Source organism: Bolinopsis microptera, chromosome 1 (genome assembly GCF_026151205.1).
Source record: "Bolinopsis microptera isolate Bmic1 chromosome 1, MBARI_Bmic_1.0, whole genome shotgun sequence".
Classification (NCBI taxonomy): Eukaryota; Metazoa; Ctenophora; class Tentaculata; order Lobata; family Bolinopsidae; genus Bolinopsis; species Bolinopsis microptera.
In genome coordinates, this window is record NC_087072.1 from 25,419,823 (window position 1) to 25,442,720 (window position 22,898).

General features: G+C 41.1%; 1 protein-coding gene across 1 annotated transcript in view; it reads left to right on the plus strand.

Annotated features, from left to right (window-relative positions):
* LOC134826129 (uncharacterized) overlaps positions 1-22,898 on the plus strand; it is a 365,739-nt gene that overhangs the window by 150,686 nt on the left and 192,155 nt on the right. The window lies entirely within an intron of this gene.

Here is a 22,898-nt window from a genome sequence, read left to right on the forward strand (position 1 = left end):
CTTACTGAACTCTTCGCTTGTATCAAGTGTGTACCCTCATATCAGATTACAGTTTCTTACTGAACTATTCGCTTGTATCAGGTGTGTACCCTCATATCAGATTACAGTTTCTTACTGAACTCTTCGCTTGTATCAGGTGTGTACCCTCATATCAGATTACAGTTTCTTACTGAACTATTCGCTTGTATCAGGTGTGTACCCTCATATCATATTACAGTTTCTTACTGAACTATTCGCTTGTATCAAGTGTGTACCCTCATATCAGATTACAGTTTCTTACTGAACTATTCGCTTGTATCAGGTGTGTACCCTCATATCAGATTACAGTTTCTTACTGAACTCTTCGCTTGTATCAGGTGTGTACCCTCATATCAGATTACAGTTTCTTACTGAACTATTCGCTTGTATCAGGTGTGTACCCTCATATCATATTACAGTTTCTTACTGAACTATTCGCTTGTATCAGGTGTGTACCCTCATATCAGATTACAGTTTCTTACTGAACTCTTCGCTTGTATCAGGTGTGTACCCTCATATCAGATTACAGTTTCTTACTGAACTCTTCGCTTGTATCAAGTGTGTACCCTCATATCAGATTACAGTTTCTTACTGAACTATTCGCTTGTATCAGGTGTGTACCCTCATATCAGATTACAGTTTCTTACTGAACTCTTCGCTTGTATCAGGTGTGTACCCTCATATCAGATTACAGTTTCTTACTGAACTATTCGCTTGTATCAGGTGTGTACCCTCATATCATATTACAGTTTCTTACTGAACTCTTCGCTTGTATCAGGTGTGCACCCTCATATCAGATTACAGTTTCTTACTGAACTCTTCGCTTGTATCAGGTGTGTACCCTCATATCAGATTACAGTTTCTTACTGAACTATTCGCTTGTATCAGGTGTGTACCCTCATATCAGATTACAGTTTCTTACTGAACTCTTCGCTTGTATCAAGTGTGTACCCTCATATCAGATTACAGTTTCTTACTGAACTCTTCGCTTGTATCAAGTGTGTACCCTCATATCAGATTACAGTTTCTTACTGAACTATTCGCTTGTATCAGGTGTGTACCCTCATATCAGATTACAGTTTCTTACTGAACTATTCGCTTGTATCAGGTGTGTACCCTCATATCAGATTACAGTTTCTTACTGAACTCTTCGCTTGTATCAGGTGTGCACCCTCATATCAGATTACAGTTTCTTACTGAACTATTCGCTTGTATCAGGTGTGTACCCTCATATCAGATTACAGTTTCTTACTGAACTATTCGCTTGTATCAGGTGTGTACCCTCATATCAGATTACAGTTTCTTACTGAACTCTTCGCTTGTATCAGGTGTGTACCCTCATATCAGATTACAGTTTCTTACTGAACTCTTCGCTTGTATCAAGTGTGTACCCTCATATCAGATTACAGTTTCTTACTGAACTATTCGCTTGTATCAGGTGTGTACCCTCATATCAGATTACAGTTTCTTACTGAACTATTCGCTTGTATCAGGTGTGTACCCTCATATCAGATTACAGTTTCTTACTGAACTCTTCGCTTGTATCAGGTGTGCACCCTCATATCAGATTACAGTTTCTTACTGAACTATTCGCTTGTATCAGGTGTGTACCCTCATATCAGATTACAGTTTCTTACTGAACTATTCGCTTGTATCAGGTGTGTACCCTCATATCAGATTACAGTTTCTTACTGAACTCTTCGCTTGTATCAGGTATGTATCCTCATATCATATTACAGTTTCTTACTGAACTCTTCGCTTGTATCAGGTGTGTACCCTCATATCAGATTACAGTTTCTTACTGAACTATTCGCTTGTATCAGGTGTGTACCCTCATATCAGATTACAGTTTCTTACTGAACTCTTCGCTTGTATCAGGTGTGTACCCTCATATCATATTACAGTTTCTTACTGAACTCTTCGCTTGTATCAAGTGTGTACCCTCATATCAGATTACAGTTTCTTACTGAACTCTTCGCTTGTATCAAGTGTGTACCCTCATATCAGATTATAGTTTCTTACTGAACTCTTCGCTTGTATCAGGTGTGTACCCTCATATCAGATTACAGTTTCTTACTGAACTATTCGCTTGTATCAGGTGTGTACCCTCATATCATATTACAGTTTCTTACTGAACTCTTCGCTTGTATCAAGTGTGTACCCTCATATCAGATTACAGTTTCTTACTGAACTCTTCGCTTGTATCAGGTGTGTACCCTCATATCAGATTACAGTTTCTTACTGAACTATTCGCTTGTATCAAGTGTGTACCCTCATATCAGATTACAGTTTCTTACTGAACTATTCGCTTGTATCAGGTGTGTACCCTCATATCAGATTACAGTTTCTTACTGAACTATTCGCTTGTATCAGGTGTGTACCCTCATATCATATTACAGTTTCTTACTGAACTCTTCGCTTGTATCAGGTGTGCACCCTCATATCAGATTACAGTTTCTTACTGAACTATTCGCTTGTATCAGGTGTGTGCCCTCATATCAGATTACAGTTTCTTACTGAACTATTCGCTTGTATCAGGTGTGTACCCTCATATCAGATTACAGTTTCTTACTGAACTCTTCGCTTGTATCAGGTGTGTGCCCTCATATCAGATTACAGTTTCTTACTGAACTATTCGCTTGTATCAGGTGTGTACCCTCATATCAGATTACAGTTTCTTACTGAACTCTTCGCTTGTATCAGGTGTGTGCCCTCATATCAGATTACAGTTTCTTACTGAACTCTTCGCTTGTATCAGGTGTGTACCCTCATATCAGATTACAGTTTCTTACTGAACTATTCGCTTGTATCAGGTGTGTACCCTCATATCATATTACAGTTTCTTACTGAACTATTCGCTTGTATCAGGTGTGTACCCTCATATCAGATTACAGTTTCTTACTGAACTATTCGCTTGTGTCAGGTGTGTACTCATTTTTTCCCGATCCATGACTCATGAGTCAAGGAAAGAGTCTTTTTTTGTATATGGTAGCTTGTGTCCGTCGTCATCGTCGTCGTTCGTTTGTGCCCACGCGCACAGTTGTCGCCCACGTTCCTCACTCCGCAAAGTTATTTTGCACGATATTCCGAATCAAATTATTATTGGTGAACAGCGCTGAACTGATCAATTAAATCGTTAATTTCACCATGAACGTATCCCACTAGCCACTTATTTATAAAGTTGGAAGATATAATAAATTATTTTCACTGTATTTCGAGTTAGTATTACTATTATGCACAGATCTGTGTCAGCTTGCATAAAAAATGAACGAAATATACGATATTTTCGAAATCAATATGGAATTAACTGGGCGACGCTCGGCCTGTCACTCCGGCATATCTATTTGCTTATAAGTTATAAACAGTAAAGCCTGGTGACTGGTGACTGGTGTCCACATGTTGCATGGAATATGATAAATACGCAATCAAGGATCGGGAAATTGAGCGGCCATCCACAAAAGAAAAGCGGCCGCATTTCTTGTTGAATTGTGCTGAAGTTTACAATCTTGGGAAAGATTGGGTGTTATCCTACTATCTTCAGTAATCAGCCAGCAGCCTTGACTGCTCTGTAACCGCTCTGTAACCGCTCTGTAACCTCTCTGTAACCACTCTGTAACTGCTCTGTAACCGCTCTGTAACCGCTCTGTAACCTCTCTGTAACCTCTCTGTAACCTCTCTGTAACCTCTCTGTAACCTCTCTGTAACCGCTCTGTAACCTATCTGTAACCTCTCTGTAACCTCTCTGTAACCGCTCTGTAACCTCTCTGTAACCTCTCTGTAACCGCTCTGTAACGTCTCTGTAACCTCTCTGTAACCGCTCTGTAACCTCTCTGTAACTGCTCTGTAACCTCTCTATAACCTCTCTATAACCTCTCTGTAACCTCTCTGTAACCTCTCTGTAACCTCTCTGTAACCGCTCTGTAACGTCTCTGTAACCTCTCTGTAACCGCTCTGTAACCACTCTGTAACCGCTCTGTAACCGCTCTGTAACCGCTCTGTAACCGCCCTGTAACCGCTCTGTAACCACTCTGTAACCACTCTGTAACCTCTCTATAACCGCTCTGTAACCACTCTGTAACCTCTCTGTAACCTCTCTGTAACCGCTCTGTAACGTCTCTGTAACCTCTCTGTAACCTCTCTGTAACCGCTCTGTAACCTATCTGTAACCTCTCTGTAACCTCTCTGTAACCGCTCTGTAACCTCTCTGTAACCTCTCTGTAACCGCTCTGTAACGTCTCTGTAACCTCTCTGTAACCGCTCTGTAACCTCTCTGTAACTGCTCTGTAACCCCTCTATAACCTCTCTATAACCTCTCTGTAACCTCTCTGTAACCTCTCTGTAACCTCTCTGTAACCGCTCTGTAACGTCTCTGTAACCTCTCTGTAACCGCTCTGTAACCACTCTGTAACCACTCTGTAACCTCTCTATAACCGCTCTGTAACCGCTCTGTAACTGCTCTGTAACCGCTCTCTAACCGCTCTGTAACCGCTCTGTAACCACTCTGTAACCGCTCTGTAACCATTCTGTAACCTCTCTGTAACCGCTCTGTAACTGCTCTGTAACCGCTCTCTAACTGCTCTGTAACTGCTCTGTAACCTCTCTGTAACCTCTCTCTAACTGCTCTGTAACCACTCTGTAACCGCTCTATAACCGCTCTGTAACCTCTCTGTAACCTCTCTGTAACCGCTCTGTAACCATTCTGTAACCGCTCTGTAACCTCTCTGTAACCTCTCTGTAACCGCTCTGTAACCGCTCTGTAACTGCTCTGTAACCGCTCTCTAACTGCTCTGTAACTGCTCTGTAACCGCTCTGTAACCACTCTGTAACCATTCTGTAACCGCTCTGTAACCTCTCTGTAACCTCTCTGTAACCGCTCTGTAACGTCTCTGTAACCTCTCTGTAACCTCTCTGTAACTGCTCTGTAACCTCTCTATAACCTCTCTATAACCTCTCTGTAACCTCTCTGTAACCTCTCTGTAACCTCTCTGTAACCGCTCTGTAACGTCTCTGTAACCTCTCTGTAACCGCTCTGTAACCACTCTGTAACCACTCTGTAACCTCTCTATAACCGCTCTGTAACCGCTCTGTAACTGCTCTGTAACCGCTCTGTAACTGCTCTGTAACCGCTCTGTAACCGCTCTGTAACCGCTCTGTAACCATTCTGTAACCGCTCTGTAACCACTCTGTAACCGCTCTCTAACCGCTCTGTAACCATTCTGTAACCGCTCTGTAACCACTCTGTAACCGCTCTCTAACCGCTCTGTAACCGCTCTGTAACTGCTCTGTAACCGCTCTCTAACTGCTCTGTAACCGCTCTGTAACTGCTCTGTAACCACTCTGTAACCGCTCTGTAACCGCTCTGTAACCACTCTGTAACCTCTCTCTAACTGCTCTGTAACCGCTCTGTAACCGCTCTGTAACCTCTCTGTAACCGCTCTGTAACTGCTCTGTAACCGCTCTCTAACTGCTCTCTAACCGCTCTGTAACCGCTCTGTAACTGCTCTGTAACCGCTCTCTAACTGCTCTGTAACCGCTCTGTAACCGCTCTGTAACCGCTCTGTAACCATTCTGTAACCGCTCTGTAACCACTCTGTAACCGCTCTCTAACCGCTCTGTAACTGCTCTGTAACCTCTCTGTAACTGCTCTGTAACTGCTCTGTAACCGCTCTCTAACTGCTCTGTAACCGCTCTGTAACCTCTCTGTAACCGCTCTGTAATCGCTCTGTAACCGCTCTGTAACCTCTCTGTAACTGCTCTGTAACCGCTCTCTAACTGCTCTGTAACCGCTCTGTAACCGCTCTGTAACCTCTCTCTAACCGCTCTGTAACCGCTCTGTAACCGCTCTGTAACCATTCTGTAACCGCTCTGTAACCACTCTGTAACCGCTCTCTAACCGCTCTGTAACCGCTCTGTAACTGCTCTGTAACCGCTCTGTAACTGCTCTGTAACCGCTCTCTAACTGCTCTGTAACCGCTCTGTAACCTCTCTGTAACCTCTCTGTAACCGCTCTGTAACCGCTCTGTAACCTCTCTGTAACCTCTCTGTAACCGCTCTGTAACCGCTCTGTAACCGCTCTGTAACCGCTCTGTAACCGCTCTGTAACTGCTCTGTAACCGCTCTGTAACCGCTCTGTAACCGCTCTATAACCGCTCTATAACCTCTCTGTAACCGCTCTGTAACCGCTCTGTAACCGCTCTGTAACCGCTCTATAACCTCTCTGTAACTGCTCTGTAACCTCTCTGTAACCTCTCTGTAACCGCTCTGTAACCGCTCTGTAACCGCTCTGTAACCGCTCTGTAACCATTCTGTAACCGCTCTGTAACCGCTCTGTAACCTCTCTGTAACTGCTCTGTAACCGCTCTCTAACTGCTCTGTAACCGCTCTGTAACCGCTCTGTAACCGCTCTGTAACCATTCTGTAACCGCTCTGTAACCACTCTGTAACCGCTCTCTAACCGCTCTGTAACCGCTCTGTAACTGCTCTGTAACCGCTCTGTAACTGCTCTGTAACCGCTCTCTAACTGCTCTGTAACCGCTCTGTAACCTCTCTGTAACCTCTCTGTAACCGCTCTGTAACCATTCTGTAACCGCTCTGTAACCGCTCTGTAACTGCTCTGTAACCTCTCTGTAACCTCTCTGTAACTGCTCTGTAACCGCTCTCTAACTGCTCTGTAACCGCTCTGTAACCGCTCTGTAACCGCTCTGTAACCATTCTGTAACCGCTCTGTAACCACTCTGTAACCGCTCTCTAACCGCTCTGTAACCGCTCTGTAACTGCTCTGTAACCGCTCTGTAACTGCTCTGTAACCGCTCTCTAACTGCTCTGTAACCGCTCTGTAACCTCTCTGTAACCTCTCTGTAACCGCTCTGTAACCGCTCTGTAACCTCTCTGTAACCTCTCTGTAACCGCTCTGTAACCGCTCTGTAACCGCTCTGTAACCGCTCTGTAACCGCTCTGTAACTGCTCTGTAACCGCTCTGTAACCGCTCTGTAACCGCTCTATAACCGCTCTATAACCTCTCTGTAACCGCTCTGTAACCGCTCTGTAACCGCTCTGTAACCGCTCTATAACCTCTCTGTAACTGCTCTGTAACCTCTCTGTAACCTCTCTGTAACCGCTCTGTAACCGCTCTGTAACCGCTCTGTAACCGCTCTGTAACCATTCTGTAACCGCTCTGTAACCGCTCTGTAACTGCTTTGTAACCGCTCTGTAACCATTCTGTAACCGCTCTGTAACCGCTCTGTAATCGCTCTGTAACCGCTCTGTAACCGCTCTGTAACTGCTCTGTAACCGCTCTCTAACTGCTCTGTAACCGCTCTGTAACCTCTCTGTAACCTCTCTGTAACCGCTCTGTAACCGCTCTGTAACCGCTCTGTAACCATTCTGTAACCGCTCTGTAACCGCTCTGTAACTGCTTTGTAACCGCTCTGTAACCATTCTGTAACCGCTCTGTAACCGCTCTGTAATCGCTCTGTAACCGCTCTGTAACCGCTCTGTAACTGCTTTGTAACCGCTCTGTAACTGCTCTGTAACTGCTCTGTAACCACTCTGTAACTGCTTTGTAACCGCTCTGTAACCACAGTTTGCTCAGGTTGGATGTGATCAGTCTGAAGTATTTGTATCACGTAATATCAGAAGAGAAGCTGCTAATGGAAAATAAAGAGTGCAGTGCTTTGATAAACCTTGTCAAGGACACCAGGACTCTCCCTCTCTCCCTCTCTCCTTCCCCACCCGAATCAAAGTGTTTGTATACTTATACCAGCTTACATTTAGGCATACTTCTATACTACTATGTATATGTATTAACTTATATATGCTAATGTGTCTTATCAACAATAATTTACCTTATCTAGAATAATTAATCTTATCAAGAATAATTTACCTTATCCAAAACAATTTATCTTATCTAGAATAATTTATTTGAATAATTGATTGCAGCGACGCGTGATATAGGATGCGGTGGCTCTCTCTTCATCATGGGAGGACTTGGCTCGGATAGGGAGCCTTCTAGAATGTTCCAGAGATTTTCTCTCAGGGATATGTCATGGCAAAGTATTATGAGCGTAAGTTAGAGCGAAATTACAAAAACAAAGTACAGAATATGTACCTTCGGCTGCTTCCCCTGAATGTTCTACAACTTTGTAATTTTAACTCTGTTTTACCTTTGGGTAGTCCCTTTAGGCTAGCCTAAATGATATATTTTAGTTTCCTGATGCAATGTGGGGTGGTGCTGGAGTAGTGCTGGAGGGTTATTTGTTAATGAGTGGGGGGGAAGGAACAGAAACAAGAAACAATCTTACTATCTGCAACCCTGCTATGGTAAGCAACATCTCCACTTTTTATATGCACTAATTCTAGTGTCTAAAATAACGACTGATAAACTGGCTTGTCGCCAATGAATGGAAAACAAACAGACTGACAAACTGACCTACAAACCGACAGTTAGAAGAGAACGATGGTAGGGAGGTGATTTGGGACGCGCTGTCTCCCATGACTATTGCTAGATTTGGGCACGGAATGGTCGAATGTATGGGTTGGGCTTATGTCGTGGGTAAGCTATATATAACAACTTGTAACTTGACAGTACTGTAAAACTTTTTTAACAGCTTTTAACATGACAGTACTGTAAAACTCTATATAACACCTTGTAACTTGACAGATTTGAAAAAATTCAAGCTAAAATTGGCAGCATTTTAAAATACCTGATCACGTCTTATTTTGATTATGAATGAGTATGATCGTTTTAGCAGCTGCTATCAAGTCATAATCAACAATATTATGTCAAAATTTGAAGCATTTATTATAATTAATTTGACCAAAACCCATAATTGGATAGAGTGGACTGCTGCCAGTGTCCCCCTTTCCCAAACAAAAGGGAATGACATTTATTTGAATGACCGTTCTCAAATGCAAAATAATACTGAGAACGAAATCGGTCGCTTGCTTCTACCATTTATTCACGGCTTACTAATTGTAATAAGTTTTGGTTTATGACATCAATCACACTCGTGAAAATCTCTAGGATTGCTTTCGGGCCGATACCAGCACTTCGGAATAAGGGCGGTAGTTAATGTCCAATAAGGTGAGGTTTATCGAATCGATACTGCCGAGTACAGCTGCCTCCGGGCAGTGCTCCTTTATATATTACAATTGTAAATGAAAGGGAGACACTGGCAGTCCACTCTACCCAATTATGGGTTTTGGTCAAATATCATCCATTTTGGTTAATGTCAAAATGTAAAATTAATAACTTCATAAAAAAGGAGGTCATTTCAGCGAGTTCAAATGTTACCTTTTAAAACATTTCCTTGTGTTATTAGAGTCAGCATATCTCTCGAGCACTGACTAAATATGCCACTTTATAGTTATTCAAGTTGGCATTAGATTCACATCTGTCATTTATCTGTCGTGGGAAAGCAGGATCTAATGGAAATCACGCATGAGCGAAATTCTCATCTTTCGCAAACTTTGAGCGGACGTTGCGTGCGCATCCAATACCAAATCACCATAAAATTTATTTGTGTAGTTCTTATAATTATATAGTTTTATAAGCATGCAAAGTTTCAAAAGATTTCAAGACATCTTCTCACAACTGGATTCCAAAGTTGATTTTTAAAAATCACGAACTTCAATAGCAAATATCTTTATGAAGGAGCAAGCTAGGAAAACTTTCCGGTAAATTTTCTATATGACCTCAAAAGTTAAATTTAATTACTCTATAATGGATAAAAATCAATTTGAAAAAGTATTATTTTGTCAAATATCAAGTTTTAAAAATGTTCAACTCATCAAGTGGTGATGATGACGTCAAATTTTTTGTATACAATGTAAAATACAGTGTAACTGTAAAAAATGACGTGACTAGTCCCAGTGTCACGTCATTGTTCCTGGACTAGTCCCAGTGTCACATCATTGCTCCTGGACTAGTCCCCCGTGTCACATCATTGCTCCTGGACTAGTCCCAGTGTCACGTCATTGCTCCTGGACTAGTCCCCCGTGTCACATCATTGCTCCTGGACTAGTCCCAGTGTCACGTCATTGCTCCTGGGACCTGGACTAGTCCCAGTGTCACGTCATTGCTCCTGGACTAGTCCCAGTGTCACGTCATTGCTCCTGGACTAGTCCCAGTGTCACGTCATTGCTCCTGGACTAGTCCCAGTGTCACGTCATTGCTCCTGGACTAGTCCCAGTGTCACGTCATTGCTCCTGGACTAGTCCCAGTGTCACGTCATTGCTCCTGGACTAGTCCCAGTGTCACGTCATTGCTCCTGGACTAGTCCCAGTGTCACATCATTGCTCCTGGACTAGTCCCAGTGTCACGTCATTGCTGGATCACTAGTTTAATGCTGGAGTTTACTTTTAAACTCTTCTCTGAGTCTACTCTGAACAGTTTAGAGGTCAGTAGAGACATACTGGTCACCATAGTAACCGGTAATGTATACCGTGAATTAGGGTCCGCCACAGTATTCCTCCGACTAGAGTTGCACATCTGAATGTAAGTGTTGAGGTGCAGTATCGTGGGTGTGAAGGCTGCTCGTCCTGCTGGGAGGACCCACTTGCACATTAGGTTTAAATAAACATACACTTTTATTGCCTTATTCTCATCTCCCACAGTCTTTATGAACCAGGACCAGCTGATTAACCTCTCTGTGCTCATCAGGAAGTCAAAGAGGATTAGAAGAGCCTTAGGAAAGTAAGCTATGATAAAAAAGGCAGTGAGGAGTGCGGTTTTCTTTTTAGCGTCGCTGCTCTTATCCTTCCTTTGAACTCGGGTCACTCGTTTAGCGTGTAGCTTCATAAATACGAAGAAAAGTAAACAGCTTATAACACAAACAAGGAACGGAGTCCACCAGAGCACATCTATCAGTAGGACCATTGCTGGGGCCTTGGTTCCGTCTACTTCATAACTACACTCCCCCAAGTTGGGGGAATACTCGTACCGGGAGACGACCATGTCCAGGTTAAAGAAGGGCAGAGCACAGATAAGAGCCTGGAACAGGGCTAGTAGAGATAAGATGTAGATGAAGGGGTGGTAAGTGACGCTCCTCAATCTGAGAGGGCACACTGTTGTCACACATCTATACACCATTATACACGTTATAGTGAACCAGCCGTATCTGTCGCTGAAGTGGTTTACAAAACCGAATATCTTGCAGAAGATGGTTGGGAAAGACAAGGGTCTTTTAGCTAAAATCAGGATTGCGTTTGGAGAAACTCCCAGTGTACAGAGCAACTGAAATAGAATATTAGTTTTGACATCACTTTTACTTTCGATGATTAATAATAAATACACATTACCAGAATTCGAATACACTATAAACATATTGACGATATACTTAAAGAAGTAGGTAATTTACCAAATCGTTTGCGGCTAAAACCAGTGCACACAGAGTAAAAGGATGAATTTTAACTGTCTTCCTGACAACCCAGAATCTAGAGAGCACAGAACCATTACTGTAGATACCGACTAGGGCGAACACTAGGTAGACAGTCCCAATAACCATGTCCAGTTCTGCAATGGTGTAGTAGATATAGGCAGGAGGCACTGTACTCGTGTAGTAGATATAGGCAGGAGGCACTGTACTCGTGTAGTAGATATAGGCAGGAGGCACTGTACTCGCAACTTGGTCCGTTCCATTCATGGCGCCCTTCAAACATTCAATGGTTTTAACTAACAACTTAACAAGTTTGAAGCAAAGCAAAAATTGTAGACGATATCATATTGTTAAATTATAAATATATATGTAAATAATTCGAACAATTGAAACAAATCAAATTGGCGGGCAAACGATCCGTTTCATGATATGTATAAAAACAATACCAATCATCAGGCTCTGATGATTGGTATTGTTTTTATACATATCATGAAACGGATCGTTTGCCCGCCAATTTGATTTGTTTCAATTGTTCGAATTATAATGCTCCTGCTTAACTGCAGTCGAGCACTCTCTTTGGGAAACCAAACAACAACTATTTATTATATATGTAAATATACATATTATATACATATATACATCTCTCTTTATCATTATTTACATGACAAAATATAGAATATTGAAAAATGTTTCCCGACGACACGTGTTTTATCGACCTTGAAGGAATTAATAGCGTTCTACTGTTATATATATTAAGTCAAGGATGCTCTTGAGGCAACAACAGAGGCATAATCACAACAGAGGTATGTGTAAGGAAGTTCGCCGCAAAACATAATTCCCGACAGCTTGCTCATGCTGGAGGGAACGCGCGGCACAAAACTTAAACAGCCAAGGCCCAAGGTATTATTTGTTATAACTATTAGTATTGACGGTGGCTCGATGAACGCATTTGGTTTCTTTGTGGACACAATCGAATGATTTTGCTGCTGCTGATATAGTAGAAGATATTTAATTTCAATACACTCACTCGACAGAGAGCAAGTAAAAGGGCATGGAAAGTTTTAGCTTCGTAAGGTTGCCCCTTGATGTCAGTTATTTCAGTTATGAGCTTCGATAGAACAAATGTGATTCTGTCTAAAGGAACGTTGTTGAATTCACTAGGAATGTTGTCCAAGGGGGTCACTTCATTGTGGCACTATGCCCAGGCTTTGTATCTGTTTTTCGACCAGTTATTTTGATTCTTTGTCCCCTGACCCTCCGAATCAGCTGCCAGTAGCTGCAACTGATCTTCACTCAGTGGTCGGATGTTCATGAATAAAACTCGACAGTCACAATCACAAAAATTGTCTGTTCAACAAAGGATCTAGCAACTGACTAGCGACTGACAAGTTTGGAAATGTTTAAATTTGGGAGCGTGCCAAAGTGTGCAGCATGGTGCGCGAGCCGCTCATCAAGGTAACGGGGAGATTGTGCTGATAATACCTTCGCTTCCCTTGCGGGAAATATCTGCAAAGTATCAGCTCTCAGTGTCGACGAGTTTTAGTGCATATAATTCCCGGAAATAGTTATACATTATGAAAGGGCGGAACCCCCCCAGCAACAAATTGAAAAACAGTTATGAGGGAAATATGATATTAAGGAAATCTTAGTTGTAATATATATAAACTAGATGCCATTTTTGTGTTGATAGGTCGGTTGAGAATACGATTAGCAGTATCAAGAGAGTTGGTGGAGTACTGTAATAGTTACAAGGTAAACATTCCTGATCAACACAGAAACACCTGCTTTACCACACGTGTATAATAATGCTACAAGTACACGTGTATAATAATGCTACACGTGTATAATAATGCTACACGTGTATAATAATGCTACAAGTACACGTGTATAATGCTACTATGCAGTTCTAAAGTTGAGAACTAGTTGTAATGAGATTACAACTAAGAGTTTGTTCTGATTTCTAACATCGAAATCTAATAACCGAGTTTTTGTTACAAAATTCAATTTTTTCAGAATGTAGAATTAAATTATAAATAAAAGAAGCGATTATGCAAATTCATTTTTCTTATACATTTCAATTAAGAACTAACTTTCAGCATTAAATGAAGTTCGATATCAAAAGCCAAACATTTAAAATAACACGACTTCACATGATGGTAATATGATATTCAACTGTAATCAGCAGATCAATACATCCGCTACTACTGTCTACGCTTAGTAATGGTGTCTACATAGTGCTGCAATTTTAATGTTTCTAATTCTATCACTTATAATATCTACTTATATATACTGTGTACGCGCCTCTGCGCTCTCAGCTACTAAAAGAGGCCATATACTTAGGACGTCCGCCAAAATCGCAGATTTTCAGACCACCCCTCCCCCTGTCCGGGTGTGTCCGAATTTTCAATTCAGACAAATAAGCTATTTAAATAAATTCAGCTATTAATTTCCATTAGAATCTGTCTTCACTGAGTCTATTCAGAAACAATCAGAAATTTGAATGAAAGAGTAAATAGTGTCAAAGATTTGAAATAAAACTTGTTCGTTAATTCTGCTAAAATTTCCGGACGTTCGGATTTTCAGAAACCACCCCCCCCTTCCCCCTGTCCGGATTTGTCCGAAATTCCAAAACCACTCCCCCCTCCCTATTTTCCGGACGTCCTAAGTAGATGGCCCAAAAGGACGTGGCAGCAAACAAGAGCTCACAAAAGTCAAAACGCGATAAAATAAAATCAGATAATATATAATTATAATATATATTAATGCTTTTTAAACAAAGTTACAACGAATTCTTCATGTAGTGCATCCTGGGTTTGGACAGGATATGCCCGTTACATTACATAATTCTGAAACATATATTATATTTACAATAAATTATGCAATATCACAACATTACAATCAACAAAATAAATTAATCACAGAATCTCAGATACAAATAATAATTAATTAAACACAAAAAACAAATTAAACAGGCAATAAATGAATATACAAATTCGTATATAATATATGTAATAGTAGTACCAATCATTAGTAGAACTAAGCAATCTAATTGTAACTATTGGCCGTACAAGGAGGAAGTAAAATGGTGACCCCTGTTCGCTATGAAATCGTTATGAAATTAGCGATGACGATATCGAGGAGCTCTCGCTTGTATGGTTCATGCAAACTTTGTCCCTGCTCCACCCATAAAGTAGGAAGTAAAATGAGGGATATATCACCATTGAGGGATATATCACCATACATTGAGGGATATATCACCATACAATGAGGGATATATCACCATTGAGGGATATATCACCATACATTGAGGGATATATCACCATACATTGAGGGATATATCACCATACATTGAGGGATATATCACCATACAATGAGGGATATATCACCATTGAGGGATATATCACCATAAAATGAGGGATATATCACCATTGAGGGATATATCACCATAAAATGAGGGATATATCACCATTGAGGGATATATCACCATACATTGAGGGATATATCACCATACATTGAGGGATATATCACCATACAATGAGGGATATATCACCATTGAGGGATATATCACCATAAAATGAGGGATATATCACCATTGAGGGATATAGCACCATAAAATGAGGGATATATCACCATTGAGGGATATATCACCATAAAATGAGGGATATATCACCATAAAATGAGGGATATATCACCATAAAATGAGGGATATATCACCATAAAATGAGGGATATATCACCATTGAGGGATATATCACCATAAAATGAGGGATATATCACCATTGAGGGATATATCACCATAAAATGAGGGATATATCACCATTGAGGGATATATCACCATACATTGAGGGATATATCACCATACATTGAGGGATATATCACCATACAATGAGGGATATATCACCATTGAGGGATATATCACCATACATTGAGGGATATATCACCATTGAGGGATATATCACCATAAAATGAGGGATATATCACCATAAAATGAGGGATATATCACCATTGAGGGATATATCACCATAAAATGAGGGATATATCACCATTGAGGGATATATCACCATAAAATGAGGGATATATCACCATTGAGGGATATATCACCATACATTGAGGGATATATCACCATACATTGAGGGATATATCACCATACAATGAGGGATATATCACCATTGAGGGATATATCACCATAAAATGAGGGATATATCACCATTGAGGGATATATCACCATAAAATGAGGGATATATCACCATTGAGGGATATATCACCATACAATGAGGGATATATCACCATTGAGGGATATATCACCATACATTGAGGGATATATCACCATACATTGAGGGATATATCACCATACATTGAGGGATATATCACCATACATTGAGGGATATATCACCATACATTGAGGGATATATCACCATACATTGAGGGATATATCACCATTGAGGGATATATCACCATAAAATGAGGGATATATCACCATTGAGGGATATATCACCATACATTGAGGGATATATCACCATTGAGGGATATATCACCATACAATGAGGGATATATCACCATTGAGGGATATATCACCATACATTGAGGGATATATCACCATTGAGGGATATATCACCATACAATGAGGGATATATCACCATACATTGAGGGATATATCACCATTGAGGGATCACGTGATTTCATAGCGAACCGGGGTCTTTTTACTTCCTCCTTGTTACGGCCAATTGAGCGACGCAATGTTCACATTTTGCTGATCCTGAGATGATACCTCACCCTTCCCTCACCCTTCCTTCACTCTTCCCTCACCCTTCCCTCACCCCTCGCCCTTCCCTCGCCCTTCCCTCACCCCTCGCCCTTCCCTCGCCCTTCCCTTACCCTTCCCTCGCCCTTCCCTCGCCCTTCCCTCATCCTTCCCTCACTCTTCCCTCACCCTTCCCTCACCCTTCCCTTACCCTTCCCTTACCCTTCCCTCGCCCTTCCCTCACCCTTCCCTCACCCTTCCCTCACCCTTCCCTTACCCTTCCCTTACCCTTCCCTCGCCCTACCCTCACCCTTCCCTCATCCTTCCCTCACCCTTCCCTCACCCTTCCCTCACCCTTCCTTCACCCTTCCCTCACCTTAACTGCTAACTTGGAATGTGTTCAGGAGGGTATAAAGACGAAGCCTTGTCCTCGTGTGAAATGTATGACCTACACTCTGACCGATGGTCTAACATCTCACCCCTCAACTTTGCTAGAGATGGTCCTGGGGTGGTGTCCCTTAATAACTCCATATACGCAGCAGGTAAGTGGTGGGAGGGTTGTAATGTTATTTACATTGATATCCTTTACCTGTTACCTAGGTAACCTTACCTGTTACCTAGGTAATCTTACCTGTTACCTAGGTAACCTTACCTGTTACCTAGGTAACCTCACCTGTTATAATACTTAGTGCTACTGTACTTTTTTAAACAAAAGTAAAGTAAAACATATGTACAATGCAAGCAGCACTACAGCAGTATTAACCCACGTGTCGATCCTTCCCAAGTTTGAACTCGTGGGACGTAGCGGCCTATTATAATGCTACGATATCATGTGAAGCAGTATTTGAAGCAGTATTTGATTTAACAGGTGATACTCGTATAATATCTGCGCGCGTCCTGGTAGGTTGTAAACCTACAATATTTGATGCATGGCCAGTTGTGTATTGCACTGCATCCCACGTATAACACTTACAGGAGGATATAACGGTAAGGATTACAAAGTGGTTGAAAGGTTTGACCCCCGGGTGGGGATCTGGGAACGAGTCCCAAACATGGAACAGTCTCGATCTTACGGAGCTACTGCAGTTGCTGACGGCAAAATATTCTGCTTTGGGGGCCGCCAAAAAGATAAAAAGGTTCGATTACTAGTTCCTTACAAATTATTTTAACCACTACTTTGCTCGTCAGGAAAACACAAACGATTATTTTTGGACACAACCCAGCAAAACTAACTGACTGGGCGTGTTACTGTTATTACTATTAGAGATTATCGCGTCTTCACAGTGAGTCCATGCTCGCGCGTCTTATATGTTTATCGACATCGTTAATTCTGCCAAAATTTCCGGACGTCCGGATTTTCAGAAACCACCCCCGTCCCCTGTCCGTATTTGTCCGAAATTCCAAAACTACCCCCTCCCTATTATAAATGGACCTTAAAAGACATATATGCAACGTGCAGCAATTATTTTTCCAAAACTATCCTTCACCAAAACATTAACCTACCAACATTGGCAGGTTGTGTTTGTTGAGTTCTACGACCCTCGAGCCAGCAAATGGGACAGTTTGGATGATCTAGACACAGAGAAAAGTGATGCGAGGGCTGTATCCATCGACAACACGGTATAAATGTTTTAATTAACAATTAAGATCTGAATGGTTAAAATCAGTGAAAAAAGTACGTGTAAATTTATCGAATAATCTGGTTGATCCAAGTTATCCGGTTACCAATTGTTGGCCAATATGGCCATGCACTTGTGCGTGACGGGCCCACAGCGTGCAAGGATACAAGGATACAAGGATACAAATTTAAGGATACAAGGATACAAGGATACAAGGATACAAGGATACAAGGATACAAGGATACAAGGATACAAGGATACAAGGATACAATTACAAGGATACAAGGATACAAGGATACAAGGATACAAGGATACAAGGATACAAGGATACAAGGATACAAGGATACAAGGATACAAGGATACAAGGATACAATGATACAAGCAACATGGATACAAGGATACAAGGGTACAAAAGTGATAATTACATTTATTGAGTTCACAATAGTGGTAATCCTGAAATACACATTGACATCATCGGCAAGTAATACTAATGGCCGCAAAAATTGATGGTTCCTTCAAGATCAAAATCAACAATAATTTTTAGATTTAGATAAATAGGAATATTAATTTTAGCCAGTCTCGCCTCTACTTTCTACAAAGCTACGTGCAATGTGCATGGGGCAATTTACTGGGTATCCGTATATATTTTGTATTTTAACGTATGACAAGTTTCTAGAGGGTTTTCATCGAGCCCAAGCAAGCAATCGTCAGTCCTGCCATTTCTGATTTAGTACCGAGTTTATACTCAATATGCTCAATAACATTTGGTTGGGGGCCATCTACTTAGGACGTCCGCCAAAATCACATATTTTCAAACCTCCCCCTGTCCGGGTGTGTCCGAATTTTCAAAACACCCTTCCCCGGCCGGACGTCCGGATTTCCAGCTACTTTGACGATTACGAATAACTCGGCTCTCGTGAGCTGCTCTGGGAATCTACTTCTCGTTCAAAATACAGGGATCTAAACTTACAAAGTAATTAGTGTCAAAGAGTTGAAATAAATGAGACTTTTTCGTTAATTCTGCCAAAATTTTTCAGAAACCACCCCCCCCCCCCTCCCCCTGTCCGGATTTGTCCGTAATTCCAAAACCACCCCCTCCCTATTTGCCGGACGTCCTAAGTAGATGGCACGTCCTTACCAATGTTATCAGCAATCAGGTTACCATGTTATCAGGTTACCAAGTTATTTGTTACCAAGGTATCTGTTACCAAGGTTTATGTTATACCAATGTGTCTGGTTACCGAGTTATCTGTTGCCAAGGTATCTGTTACCAAGGCATATGTTATACCAATGTGTCTGGTTACCAAGTTATCTGTTACCAAGGTATCTGTTACCAAGTTATCTGTTACCAAGGCATATGTTATACCAATGTGTCTGGTTACCAAGTTATCTGTTGCCTAGGTATCTGTTACCGAGGCATATGTTATACCAATGTGTCTGGTTACCAAGTTATCTGTTACCAAGGTATCTGTTACCAAGGCATATGTTATACCAATGTGTCTGGTTACCAAGTTATCTGTTACCAAGGTATCTGTTACCAAGTTATCTGTTGCCAAGGTATCTGTTACCAAGGCATATGTTATACAATGTGTCTGGTTACCAAGTTATCTGTTGCCAAGGCATATGTTATACAATGTGTCTGGTTACCAAGGTATCTGTTACCAAGTTATCTGTTACCAAGGCATATGTTATACAATGTGTCTGGTTACCAAGTTATCTGTTACCAAAGTATCTGTTACCAAGGCATATGTTATACAATGTGTCTGGTTACCAAGTTATCTGTTGCCAAGGCATATGTTATACCAATGTGTCTGGTTACCAAGGTATCTGTTACCAAGGCATATGTTATACCAATGTGTATGGTTACCAAGGTATCTGTTACCAAGGCATATGTTATACCAATGTGTCTGGTTACCAAGGTATCTGTGACCAAGTTATCTGTTAACAAGGCATATGTTATACAATGTGTCTGGTTACCAAGTTATCTGTTGCCAAGTTATCTGTTACCAAGGCATATGTTATACAATGTGTCTGGTTACCAAGTTATCTGTTACCAAGGTATCTGTTACCAAGGCATATGTTATTCAATGTGTCTGGTTACCAAGTTATCTGTTGCCAAGGCATATGTTATACCAATGTGTCTGGTTACCAAGGTATCTGTTACCAAGGCATATGTTATACCAATGTGTCTGGTTACCAAGGTATCTGTTACCAAGGTATCTGTTACCAAGGCATATGTTATACCAATGTGTCTGGTTACCAAGGTATCTGTTACCAAGGCATATGTTATACCAATGTGTCTGGTTACCAAGGTATCTGTTGCCAAGGTATCTGTTACCAAGGCATATGTTATACCAATGTGTCTGGTTACCAAGTTATCTGTTGCCAAGGTATCTGTTACCAAGGCATATGTTATACCAATGTGTCTGGTTACCAAGGTATCTGTTGCCAAGGTATCTGTTACCAAGGCATATGTTATACCAATGTGTCTGGTTACCAAGGTATCTGTTACCAAGGCATATGTTATACCAATGTATCTGGTTACCAAGTTATCTGTTGCCAAGGTATCTGTTACCAAGGCATATGTTATACCAATGTATCTGGTTACCAAGTTATCTGTTGCCAAGGTATCTGTTACCAAGGCATATGTTATACCAATGTGTCTGGTTACCAAGGTATCTGTTACCAAGGCATATGTTATACCAATGTGTCTGGTTACCAAGTTATTTGTTGCCAAGGTATCTGTTACCAAGGCATATGTTATACCAATGTGTCTGGTTACCAAGGTATCTGTTACCAAGGCATATGTTATACCAATGTGTCTGGTTACCAAGGTATCTGTTACCAAGGCATATGTTATACCAATGTGTCTGGTTACCAAGTTATTTGTTGCCAAGGTATCTGTTACCAAGGCATATGTTATACCAATGTGTCTGGTTACCAAGGTATCTGTTACCAAGGCATATGTTATACCAATGTGTCTGGTTACCAAGTTATTTGTTGCCAAGGTATCTGTTACCAAGGCATATGTTATACCAATGTGTCTGGTTACCAAGGTATCTGTTACCAAGGCATATGTTATACCAATGTGTCTGGTTACCAAGTTATCTGTTGCCAAGGTATCTGTTACCAAGGTTTATGTTATACCAATGTGTCTGGTTACCAAGTTATTTGAGTTGCATATCCCAGATATACTTGCTTGGTGGGCTGGATAAAGATGACAGACCGCTGGATGACGTACAATCTTACGACCCTCTTACCAGAGAGTGGATGCAGCTTCCAAATCTCACAACTAAACGGCGTCTCATGGCAGTAGCCAGTGTAGGATAGCGGATAGTGTATCCTACAGTGTAGGATAGTGTGTACTGTGTATCCTACAGTGTTGTAGGTTTACAACCTACCAGGACGCGCGCCGAGTTGGACTCGTCGACGGTCCAATATATGGAACAGATATTTTACGAGTATCACCCGTTAACTACAGTGTAGGATAGAGTGTATCCTACAGTGTATGATAGTGTGTATCCTACAGTGTAGGATAGTGTATCCTACAGTGTAGGATAGTGGGTATCCTACAGTCTAGGATAGTGTGTATCCTACAGTGTAGGATAGTGGATAGTGTGTATCCTACATGCAGTGTAGGATATTGGATATCCTACAGTGTTGGATAGTGCGTATCCTACATGCAGTGTAGGATGGTGGATAGTGATTGAACCAAACAAACATCCGATTATGGACTATTCGTGAATTGTTACGACATATTTAATGAATTTGCACTACAAGGATTAATTTCTCTTCAGAATTCAGATAATGATTTTATGTCGCAAAAAACTTGTCATTTGTTATTTTTGTGCTTCAAAACGAAAGTGAAGCACAAACTTTGAAGTATTTGGACTATTTTGAGTTACTGTTTCGATCAATATTATTTGATTTCAAGGACTAGCACGGAAATGTTTACTTTGTCACACTATAAACATGTGACGGAGTAAATATGGACCCCTTGCTGCTGTGTTTGACCAAATTTTCGAGTGTCCAGTTGATATACATAATAGGATGGGTACACATGACTATTAACTACATATTTGACGACTTTTTTCGTTAAATGGTGCGCCCAGGTTTACTCCGTCACACATTCAAGAAAATATATGAGGAATGTTTAGGGCACCCTGACAAGGAATGCTGAGTAGTGTAGGATTACTTTGTGACCTGGAAGTGCTGGAAATTGTTATCTTAAACAATAATCTCCGAATGTGTGTGTGTCTGTCTGTCTGCGTGTAATTTCCGAGCGGGTTAATCAAGAAAACGGTAAGAGTTACGGGGCTGGTTTTTTGGTATAGTGCCGACAAAACTATGATCGGATTGAGGAAGCCATATGATTAAGCTAAGGTTTTTTAATCGGCCGGTGGTAAGTGGTTTAATTCATAATTGATGGTTTTGTACCACAAATGTGACATAAAATTGCTCACATTTTCTCTCTCCTCGCTCTCTCTCCCATTACTGCATATTATGTAGCGTTGGTACATATATCATAATTAGGTTAGCCTCGATATAGTTATACTGTCATTTAATACTATAAGATTAAGATTATTAGGGGAGGGAGCACTCATTGCGGTCTGTTTGTTTACTTCCATACGACAATGTAATGCATGTTTTCAAATATAATAGCGCTTTTAGATCGAGAAACAAGATCACTATGCTGACCCTCTACAAGTCATTAGTCAGAAGCCATCTCGAGTATTGTTGTCCCCTCTGGAATTCAACTAAGCAAGCTGATATCGCTGAGCTAGAGGGAGTACAACGTACATTTACGTCCAAAATACATGGTGTGCAACATCTGAACTATTGGCAGAGACTGAAGGCCTTAAAATTGATGTCACTTCAACGGAGGAGAGAACGTTACACTATCATTCATATGTGGAAGATCCTACACAAGAAGTGTCCTAATGATGTCAACGTTCAGTTTACAGATACACTCCGTTATGGCCAGAAAGCAGTAGTCCCTAGCTTGTCAACGTCCAGTAGCCAAAGGAATCAATCGATCTTTGACAGCTCATTTGTAGTGATGGGGCCTCGATTGTGGAACATCATTCCCGCAAACCTGCACCTTATCGAGGACCCCCTACGCTTCAAGTCATTGTTGACGGAGTTT